Raw genomic sequence first — 11,877 nt, 5'->3', positions numbered from 1 at the left:
CTTAATTAATACCTCCATAATGTTTTCCTTGCCACAAGAATTCTTCTTGATCTCCCACTGCCTTTTCTTCAAGATGACTCATTCTTGCCTTCCAGATGCACTAGAAGAAAAAAAAAAACCCAAAGGTCAGAAATTCAGAACCTCTGTGGTAGGGGGAGATGGAGTCTTAACAATATGTGCAGGGGGGTCACAATGGCAAACTGCTCTGTGTGGTGAAGGTCATCAATATCTTTTGATCATTGCCTCAGGATCCAGCCTTCTCTTCTGATAGTCTTTGTGTGCAATGGCCACTTGCAACAGAGCAAATGTAAGACTTTCTATATACCACTGCATGTATTTAAATGTCATCAATTCAGGAAAGCTAGAATAAAAATATTGGCTGGTTCCTTGTTCACCTCTTTAAATTAAGGTTTCAGCATATAAATTTTAAAAGAACACATTTCAGCCCATAACAGCCCCCAGTGCCTCTCCAAATTATCTCCACATAAAAGCCACAAAAACACCTCACATTTTCCAGCTTGGGACATACATTCATTTATATTTTCTGCATTACACATCCTGATGATTATTTACTAGACTATAACATTAGGACATTATTACTTGTTACTCAACAGTCATTAGCTTGGTGTCAGGGGCATAGTATGATGGTGGCTTCTCTATGATTCTGATTAAATCTCAGTCTTAAGCAAGCACTGCTTCCCTGAGTCATGGGTGTAGAGCCTTCTCGGGGATCCTGTCTGGCACTCAGCTGCAGGTCAGGGCCCAGGACTTATTCCTGCCACTCCCATGAAGTCAGAGGGGTTTGTTTGTTTGTTTGTTTGTTTCCTCTTGGTCACTTTCTCCACTTGCAATAGGTTTTCACCAGTGCCCCACAGGTGACAAGGTAGTTGGCTTTCACCTAGTGGTTTAGGATTTTCCAGGTAGAATAGCTTGAACCCAGAAGGTGGAGGTTGCAGTGAGCCGAGATCGCGCCATTGCACTCCAGCCTGGGCAACAGGAGCAAAACTCCATCTCAAAAAAAAAAAAAAAAAAGATTTTTGTCCCATAGGAGAGGAGGGGAAAGGATTTTGGGTAGGCTTTCTGCCCTCCTTGAAGCAGCCTCTCATTTAAGCCAGTATCATCATGCCCCTCATCTTTTTTTTAGAGTTCTAGAAACAACAGTAGAGAAGAATCTGTGAATTAAGTGCAAATTGCCCTTGTGTCTTCTGCCCTCAGAGGTTCACATTTTCTTGCTACTCCGCATGTAGCTTGAGCAATTTATTAAAAATCCAGCTAACTTCTTTTCACCATTGCTCAAATGGCATCTGCTGCAAGTCAGCTAAGTTTTCTCTCGTCTCATTTTGGAGTCACGTGTCTTATACTTACGGTTAATTGTCCCCAGCAATTTCAGCTTTCTGTGAATTGAACAAAAATTATGAATAGGAAGAATTTCCTTGCCTTGTTGCTGCTTTGTAAAGAGGGAAATATATACTTTCTAGGTCTCCACATTCTGAAAGTCTGGCTCACCTGTTCTTTTCTTTTTTTTTTTGTCTTTAATGGGTAGACTTTATTTTTAGAACAGTTTTATATTTACAGAAAACATAATAGAAAAGTTCAGAATTCTTGTATTCCTCATTTCCACCCATTGCACAGTTTTCCCTACTAACATGTTGTTTTAGTTTAGTACATTGGTTAAAATTGTTGAATCACATTGATAAATTATTATTAATAAAGTCCACGTCTTTCATAGTACGGCAGTTCACTTTTTTTTTTTTTTTTTTTTTTTTTTTGAGACAGACTCTCCCTCTGTAGCCCAGGCTGGAGTGCAGTGTTGTGATCTCGGCTCACTGCACGCTCCTTCTCCTGGATTCACGCCATTAGCCTGCCTCAGCCTCCCGAGTATCTGGGACTACAGGCGCCCGCCACCATGCCCGGCTAACTTTTTGTATTTTTTTAGTAGAGATGGGGTTTCACCATGTTAGCCAGGATGGTCTCAATCTCCTGACCTCGTGATCTGCCTGCCTTGGCCTCCCAAAGTGCTGGGATTATAAGCATGAGCCACCACGCTGGGCCGACAGCTCATTTCTTAGTGCTGAATAATATTTCATTTTATGGGTATACCACAGTTTCCTTATCCATTCACCTACTGAAGGACATCATGGTTGTTTCCAAGTTTTGCCAATTATAAATACAAATGGTATGAACATTTGTATGCAGGTTTTTGTGCTGACATGTTTTCAACTCCTTTTGGTAGGTACCAGAAGTATGCTTGTTGTATCATATAGTAAGCAAATGTTATTTTTGGAAGAAACTGCCAAACTGTCTTCCAATATGTCTGCATTATTTTGCATTCCCACAATCAATTAATAGGAGTTCCCTTTGCTCCTCATCCTCACAAGCATTTGGTGTTATCAGTGTTTTCATTTTATTAATTCTGACAGGCGTGTGGTTGTATCTCACTTAGTTTTTTAATTGGCAACTCCCTGACGACAGATGACATCAAGTATCTCTTTATATTTTTATTTGGCATTGTATACCTCCTTTGGTGAGGTTGTCCATCCAGATCTTTTGCCATTTTTTAAAATTCGTTGTTTTCTTATTGTTGAGTTTTAACAGTTCTTTGTATATTTGTATGTCAGTCGTTGATCTAGTATATGTTTTGCAAATATTTTATTCCAGTCTGCTGCTGCTCATTTCATTCTCTTGAGAGTGTCTTTGGAAAAACTTTTTTTTTTAATTTTAAGGAATTCTTGTTGATTTTTTTTAATGGATTTTGCTTTTGGAGTTGTAATCTAAAAATCCACCAAACCTACGGTCACCTTTATATTTTCATTATGTTACCTTTTAAGAGTTTTATAGTTTTGCATTTTACCTTAAGACTATGAGCCATTTTGGACTAACTTTTGTGACAAGTGTAATGTCTGTGTCTAGATTTATTTATTTATTTATTTATTTATTTATTTATTTATTTATTGCATGTGGAAGTCAGGCTGTCCAGCACTATTTATTTAGAAGACAATCCTTTCTCTATAGAATTGTCTGTGCATTTTTGCCAATGATTAGTTGACTATATTTATGTGAGCCTATTTCTGGGATCTCTACTGTGTTCCACTGAACATTTGTTCATTTTTTTAATATAACATTTATTCTGTTTGTCTATTCTTTCACTAATACCACTGTCTTGATACTGTAGCTTTATATTAAGTCTGGAGATCAAGTTGCGTTGGTTAGTTCTCCAACTTTGTTATTCTTCAATATTGAACTGGCTACTTTGGGTTTTTTACCTCTCTATAAAAAGTTTAGAACCATTTGTTGACATGCACAAAATAATTTGCCTTGAATATACAGATAAATTTGGAAAAACTGAACATATCTGATAGTCTATCTACCCATGAACCTGGAATATCTCTCCACTTATTTAGGTCTGCTTTGATTTCTTTCATCAGTATTTTGTAGTTTTTCTCATATAGATTTTATAGATACTTATTTTCAGATAGATACCTTAAGTATTTTATTTTATTGGTGCTAATGTAAGTGATATTTTGTTTTTTATTTCAAATTTCCATATTTTCATCTTCAGTATATAAAACAGCAATTGACCTTTAAATATTAATATTGTGTCCTACAACATTGCCATAATTACTTACTAGTTCCAGCAGTATTTTGTCGATTCTTTGCCATTTTCTATATAAACCACCATGTCATCTATAAACAAAGACAATTTTATTTTACTCTTTCTAGTATTTATACTTTCTACTTCCTTTTCTTCACCTATTCTTAAGTCTTTATGACATCTCTTCTCTCTCAGGTACTTTTTCGTTCCATTCTTTTTTCTTCACCAAGTAGCCTCTGTGATATTTCTAGTCCATATGATGTTGCAGTAATCTGTGTATTTCCTTCTCTTTCTTTGTACATAGCTTTATGTTTTCCTCTTATGAACTGAGTTCCCAATTACACTAATGTTCTCAAATTCTGGAATTGTGTCTTACTTTATGTCTATCTCTGCTACCTAAGACAAGTAGCTGGACACAATGCAGACACAGCATTTGTTAGGTGAACAAAAGTCCAAGGGAATAAAGGACATTTTGTATTTTGAATAAACTCATTGGCAAGGCACAGGTGAGTAGAAAATATTATTTTAAAATAACAGAAGCAATTCAGATCTGTAATAGCATTCACTAAATTTCTTTAGCCTCAATTTTCTTCTCAGGCATATTAAGAAAAATTGAGAGAGGATATACAACTAGATGGGTAAAATATTGAAAGTCATCATTTTCAATTTAATATACGTAAGATTTTAAAACTAAATTGGATATTTAAACAAATCTCACCAAAGGTTTGCAAACTTTGGGTCACATATGTATTTCTTTCATGTTTAGGATAATCTGACATGGCAGACAGTTAATTTGAAACATATAGCATAGAGTTAGCCAGTTAGGATAGCATATTCCTTACCAAGCTTATATTTTGATTAATGTGAGAAATTTCCACACAAAATTAGTCAAGCACAGGACTTGACCTTTTTTAGTTAATAAAGCAATTTGTTTACACGTATTTATCAGAGACAGGCGTTTGGATTTAAGTCCTGGTAAATATCCATAAGTTGAATCAGTTGTAAGTTTTTTTATAATTCTGTTCAACAGAGTAGCAACAAATTAAAATATATCAATGATTGTGGCTACCAGCAAGGAATATTTACATAGACATTGCACTCTGAAAGACATACCCAGTTTGCACAAATAAAATACTTAAAAAAAAATACTTATTTCGAGACTTTTTTTTCTTTTTTTTTGGAGATGGGGTCATGCTCCATCACTCAGCCTACAGTGTAGTGGCATGATACAGCTCACTGCAGCCTCGACTTCCTGGACTTTGGACTCAAGCCATCCTCCCACCTCAGCCTCCCGAATAGCTTGGACAATAGGTGCAGACTACCACGCCCAGGTAATTTTTAAATTTTTTGTAGTGATATGATCTTGCTGTTTTGCCTAGCCTGGTCTGGAGTTCCTGGGCTCAAGAGATCCTCCTTCCTTGGCTTCCCAAAGTGCTAGGATTACAAGCGTGAGCCATCATGCCCAGTTATTTCAAGATTTTTGATGTTATATGTTTTGGTTGCTAGAATTAATAAACTTGAACTACTATCAGTGTAAAAACAGAAATGGTTTCATGCTGTGGTTGAGATAGAGCAGCTCCTTTACAGATCATCTAAACACATATGGAGACATTACAGTTTCTGGCAGCGTATTGCCACTTACATATAATAATGTAATTGTAGGGTTTAATGTTGCCTAGTGTTGGGATGCTGGTATTATAATAAGGTTCATGCAAATTCCATGTGTAGAAGCCTTTTTGGGCAGGTCAAAGACATCTCATGCACAGGGAATCTAACTGTTGTTTGAGTTATAGTGCTTTTCTATTATAGTTAGACTAATTTGTGAGTCTCCCAGTCATAAAAATTGATATTAATTTCTTACATTAAGTGTAATTAAACTATTCTGTAGAGTTTACCTTTGTTTTGGTCAAGAGAAACAAGTATAATAAGTGAATTAAGAAGTAAATATAGTGTTACTACCATATTTAGTTATGTCTAAATTGCAAATCTATGAGGTTGAATTGCCTTTTATTATCACACACTCATTGACGTAAATAATCTCATGTGTCTCTTAGCAGATTTTATCCATCAAGTTCCTGGCAGCCAAGCTGATATCATTATTGTATCCATTGCTTCTTAAGCTCTTCCATTTATTGCAGTATACATATAAAGGGTCTCCATCATAATAAGAGATCAATAATACAATTATAAATAAAATAAAATGAGATCATTTGGTTTTTCTTTCATATCAAAAATGTTCCATATAACATTATGAAATTAGAAAATAAGGATGAGTTACATAGAAGAAAATAAGCTCATTAAAAATAGTTTTCCTTTTTATGCTGTCACATTTTTCTTTGCCTTTAACTTCTCCTGTGAATGTTTAAATCCCCATTAAGCTCAGATGGAACAAGAACAATTATGCCAGGAGGTATACGGTGCTCTCATCAGGCTTACTAGAAAGAAGTAAGACATCCACACTGCATGACAGTTATCACTGGATTTACTGTCAGCAGATGCTCACTGAAATGAAAATGTTCCCTGAATTGAGCTCGTGCCTACAATCTTCATCTTTACTCTCCAGTTCCTTTCCTGGGAGAATTACAGGGATAAGTATCTCTGCTTTTTATAATGAACACTTTAAAGCTCACAGAGAAGCATCTTTTGCCTCCTCCCTAGGGAGTCATCTATCTCCTCTGCAGCACATTTTCACTGTTTTGTTTTAAAGAGCAAGGTTTGGGTGCACTTAAGTCAATTAGCAGGGTCACATGCAATTGTTTCTGCATCCTGGAGTCTGTGCCTTCCCTATGTGATGAGTGGCTTATAAATTCCACATTCTTGTTTTATGCCTTTGCTATCTATCTCCTTAGAGGAAACCATTATTTGTTCAAAAGCACACTACAGGCATTGTAAAAATATGGCGAAAATTATTTTTATTGGCAGTACTTGAACTATGTGAACCGAAAAGATGAGAAATTGGGTGAACCATGCACTTATTAAAACTTTACTGCTGCCTGTAATCCCAGCACTTTGGGAGGCCGAGGCAGGCGGATCACGAGGTCAGGAGTACGAGACCATCCTGGTTAACATGGTGAAATCCCGTCTCAACTAAAAATACAAAAAAAAAAAAAAAAATAGCAGGGCATGGTGGCGGGCGCCTGTAGTCCCAGATACTCAGGAGGCTGAGGCAAGAAAATGGCGTGAACCTGGGAGGCGGAGCTTGCAGTGAGGCGAGATCGCACCATTGCACTCCAGCCTGGGCAACAGGGCAAGACTCCGTGTCAAAAAAAAAAAAAAAAAGAAAGAAAAAAAAGCAGCAGCAACAACAACAACTTTACTGCTATAGTTCACTTTGTTTGACCTCTCCATACCTTATATTGAAATCTGATCCTCAATGTTGAAAGTGGAGCTTAATGGGAGGTGTTTGGTTCATCGGGGTGGACCTCCCATGAATGGTCTTGGCGCCATCCTCAGTAATGAGTAAGTTCTTGTTCTATTAGTTCTATGAGAGCGGTTGTTAAAAAGAGCTTGGCACCTCCCCCATTGCTCTCTTGCTTCCTGTCTATCCATGTGATCTCTGCACATGCTGGTTCCCTTCACCTTCTGCTGTGAGTAAAGGCAGCCTGAGGCCCTCACTAGAAACAGATGCTGGTACTATGCCTCTTGTATGGCCTGAATAACTGTGAGAAAAACAAACCTCTCTTCTTTATAAATTACCCAGCCTCAGATATTCCTTTGTAGCAACATTAAAAGGACTAAGACAGAAAATTGGTACTAAAGAATGGGATGTTGCTATAAAAATACCAGAAACTGTGGAAGTGGTTTTGGAAGTGGGCAAAGGATAGAAGGATTTGGAGGTCTGAAAAAAGACAAGAAGATTAGAGAAAGTTTGGAACTTCTTAGAGATTGGTTAAGTGATAGTGACCAAAATGCTAGTAGAAATACAGACCGTAAAGACCAAGCTGACAGGATCTCACATGGAACTGATTGGAAACTAGAGCAAAGTTTACCCTTGTTAACCATAGAAAAGAACTTGGTTGCATTGTTTTCACGCTCTAGGTCTTCATGGAAGGCCAAGCTTAAAAGTCATGACCAAAAGTATCTAGTGGAAGAAATTCCTAAGCAGAAAATCCTTCAAAGAGTGTCAGATACAGGAGCAAAGGAATGGCCTAAAGTTGTAATGTACAATTAAAAGTAAAGCAAAGCCTAAACATTTGGAAAATGTGCATCCTGGGCACGTGATAGAGAAGGAAAGAGCATTTTTAAGGGAGGAATCCAATGGTGCTGCAGAGCAACCACTTGTTAAAAGGATTAGCATGACTAAATGGGAGTCAGGTGCTGAAAGCCAAGATAATGGGGAAAAGGCCCCAAAGGCATTGCAGAAATTTTCAAAGCTGCTCCTCCCATCACAGGCCCAGATACCTGGGGAGGACAAAATTGTTTCAAGGTCTGGGACTGGAGCATCACTGCCCTGTACCACCTTGGGATGCTGCTCACTGCGTCCTGGCTGCTCTACCTCCAACCACTGCTCAATGGCCCCAGGTACTGCTTGGTCCTCAGCTCTAAAGCATAAACTGAAAGCCTTGGCAGTGTCCATATGGTGTTAAGTCTGCAGTCACTCAGAATGCAAGAGTGGAGGAGGCTTGGCCACTTCCACTTAGATTTCAGAGGATACATCCCAAAGCCTGTGTAACCATGCACAATTCTGCTGCAGGGGCTGAGTGCTTGCAGAGAGAATCCACTAAGTTCATACTGAGTAGAAGTGTGCAGTTAGAGCACCCTCAGAGAGTCCCCAGTGGGGCACTGCTTAGTGGAACTGTGGGAGCAGGGCTGTGTAGACCAACCAACAGCATGCACCATCAGCCTGGAAAAGCAGCAAGCATTCAATTCAAACCCAAGACAGCACCCATGTGGGCTGTGCCCAACAAAGCCATGGGGACAGAACTGCCTGAGGCCTTTTGAGTTGACCCCTCACACCATGTACCCAGGATGTGGGATATGAAATCAAAGGAGATTATTTTGGAGTTTTAAGATTTAATGTCTGCTTTGCTGGGTTTCAGACTTGTATGGAGCCTGTTACTCCTTTATTTTAGCCTATTTCTCCCTTTTGGGATAGAAATGTTTATTTAATGCTTACACAACCATTGTATCTTGGAAGTAAAAACATTGTTATTGATTTTACAGGGTCACAGCTATAAGGAATTTGCCCTGAGTCTCAGATGAAACTTTGAATATTGGACATTTGAGTTGATGCTGGAACAAGTTAAGAGTTTTGAAGACTATGGGATGGAACGACTATATTGTATGTATAAGAAGGGTATAAAATTTAGAGGGCCAGGGGTAGAATTGCTATAGTTTGGATTATTTGACTCCTCCAGACCTTATGTTGAAATTTGATCCTCAGTGTTTTAGGTGGGGCCTAAAGGGAAGTGTTTGGATCATGGAGGCAGATCCTTCATGAATAGCTTGTTGCTATCCCCACAGTAATGAGCCCTCTTGCTCTATTAATTCCTGTAAGAGCTGGTTGTTATAAAGAGCTTGGTACCCGCTCTCACCACCTTGCTCTCTTGCTTTCTTTCACTGCATGCTCTGTGCACATGCCTGCTCCTCTTTGCCTTCTGTCATGAGTGAGGACAGCCTGCAGCCTTCTCCAGAAGCAGATGCTGGTGCCATGCCTCTTGTACAGCCTGCCTAACTGTGAGCCAAATAGATCTCTTTTCTTTAGCATTTACTTAGACTCCAGTTTTCCTTGACAGCAACATGAAAGGATTAAGACAAGGGCTCTTCCAGAGGAAGAGAGATTATCCTGTCCTGGCTATCCTGGCTATCACCAACATTCCAGGATGAAGAAATATGGTGATATACTCAGGCCACTGGAATGGCCTCCAGTACAGCAGTGAGTCTTAGAATCTAGCCATCCTCATACCTGCAAAGCTGCTACCTTGATTAAAAAAAAAAAAAAGAAAAACTTTCCATAGACATGCTGAGCTATTCCAGGAAAATGCTCAGGGTCTCATTCCTGTTCTTTTTACACAATTTGCTTACTGAGATTTATCTATTTTCATCTATAGTTTTGTGCTCATTCATTTTTTTCTCTTTCTTTCTCTCTCTCTCTCTCACCCCTCCATATCTTTCTCTCTCTCTCTCTGTCTCTCTCCTGCCTCTCCATCTCTCGCTATTATTCATTCTCCCTAGTTTCATTCTGGATCCTCTACTGGACACTATCCTTGAGATCATTTTATTCCAAAGACTCTCTGATCTCAAAAATTTTTATTATATATCTGCTATCTATAAATTCTTACAGGAATAACTGAAATAAAATAAAAACAGATAAGTATTGAGCTATCAGACACCATGTCATTTTAAGCGTTTATACAGTAATATTTTTTTTTTTGGTAACATACTTAGGAATTGTTGCTTAGTTACTTTGATTGACAAAATTAACTTTTTAAGACAATTCTATCAAGCTCTGCAATTTGCTCAACAATAGTCACTGAATTTATCAGCTCACCATCATGTTTTCTTCAGCTTTGAGAAATTAAATGTGACCATGTCCCTGGATGGTGGTACAGTCCAGTGTAAAACCAACTTAACAGTTGCCTGAAAAGGAGGGGAAAAATTGACTGAAGATAATTAAGTCACAGAAATGTGTGTGCTTAATTTCTAAATATGTAACATCTGATGTAGTGGGCGGGCTTTGCCTTTTTAAGGACTTACATTTTTCATTATGGATTAACCACAGATATGAGTGTACTTCCTGTTCTATACTAAACAACTACATTGGTGAGAAACTGATGTAGAGTGGCCCACAGTGCTTACTGTCTTTGTATTTGTGGGATATCCCAAGGCTATTTTTCTCTGACAGTAGAGACACACGCCCTCATGCATATCGTCACCTCACTCCTCAGCTATAAAGCAAGGTTGTCTTCATACCATTTCCTTTTTTTTCAGGGTATCAAGTCAAAACAAAAAAACAAAAAAATCATTTGGATGATTGACTTCTTCTCCTTCAATCGGGGCTGCTCTGTGATTTTCAAAGTATTAATAAGGGAGTCCTTCAAAATCTCTTCTATGTGCTGATAAGAACATGGCACTCCACTTCCAGAGAGTCATTTGTTAGCTCCTGGTATCCTCTATGAGCTTGTTCCAGATTTTCATAGATATTTCATAATCTGTAGGATATCAGAAAGTCCTTTTCGAGTTTTAGTCTGGATAAAATTTTCATCTCTTTGTTCAGCAATTTTGTTAATTTAAGTACATTAAAAGAGAAGAGATTTGGACATGTGATCTAACTCTCCGTCTTCCCAGGTAATACTTAGTGCATTTCATATTTATTACAGGTGAATACCAGTGGAATGCAACTTCTTTTGCTTTAGAAGACAAGCTCTTAGCAATGTCAACTTTCCAGGTACAACCGAGAGATATTCAACATATTATTATTTCCACTAAGATGGGAAACATTTCCTAGAGGTTATTTCTCTTTGACAGCAGAGAAGTATCCAAATTATTGTAGATAATAAAGCAAAGTTTTCCTCAAGCCCTGTATATATGAGACTACTGTTTCTGAAAATTATAGTCCCACAGCAACCTACAAAGTTTAGAGATCAATATTTGATTTTTCTATCTTGCTAAATATTCTTCAAATCAAGTATTAGTTGTCCCTGTCACTCAGAATTAAGAAAAACTGTGTTAAAGAGGACCTGGAGAAGTAAACTGACTACTGACTTACCAGACTCCAGAACTATAACAAGTAAATTTCTGTTGTTTATAAGCTACCCAGATTATGGGGTTTTGTTATAGTAGCACAGATGGACTAAGGCAAGGGTACTTTTAGCTTTTTCCATATCTTTGTGTTTGTATATGTGTGTACGAGAGACAGAAAAAAATGAATTTGTTATTATTCATCATAAAGTCAAAATATTTTAAGAATTTAAACTTTTCTACAAAAATGTAATTCAAGTTTGTGTGAGAAGATTTGGGGTATTGAAGAAAATATAAAGAAAAAAATCATTAAAAATTATATTATTATTTATTTATTGTCTCTCTTAGGCTCTCTCTTCTCCCACTCATTACATATATATTAAATACATAATAAAAATCCTGAGGATTAGTTATTCTTCTCAAGCTTAATTTAATGATTGAATATTCTGTATTAAAATAACCAAAATATTAATTTTCAAATGTTTTTTGTTTTAGATATTTAAACCTTAAAAAATTGTGAATGTAAAATAGGTGTGGGTAGATAAATTAGCAGCTACTCTAGATATGAACATAATCATTTTATGTTTGCATAAACACAATATATA

General features: G+C 37.4%; 1 long non-coding RNA gene across 1 annotated transcript; it reads left to right on the top strand.

Moving 5' to 3' along the window:
• The first annotated feature begins 8,753 nt into the window (after positions 1–8,753).
• On the top strand, positions 8,754–11,547 carry LOC101179629. The gene is made up of 3 exons (XR_180264.1): positions 8,754–8,873; positions 9,328–9,467; positions 10,912–11,547. It is a non-coding gene; the product is annotated as an uncharacterized LOC101179629 (long non-coding RNA).
• The last annotated feature ends 330 nt before the right edge of the window (positions 11,548–11,877 follow it).

The sequence above is a fragment of the Nomascus leucogenys genome, chromosome 25 (assembly GCF_006542625.1).
Source record: "Nomascus leucogenys isolate Asia chromosome 25, Asia_NLE_v1, whole genome shotgun sequence".
Taxonomy (NCBI): Eukaryota; Metazoa; Chordata; class Mammalia; order Primates; family Hylobatidae; genus Nomascus; species Nomascus leucogenys.
The sequence above is the reverse complement of the archived record's forward strand: the minus strand, read 5'-3'. Positions and strand labels throughout refer to the sequence as shown.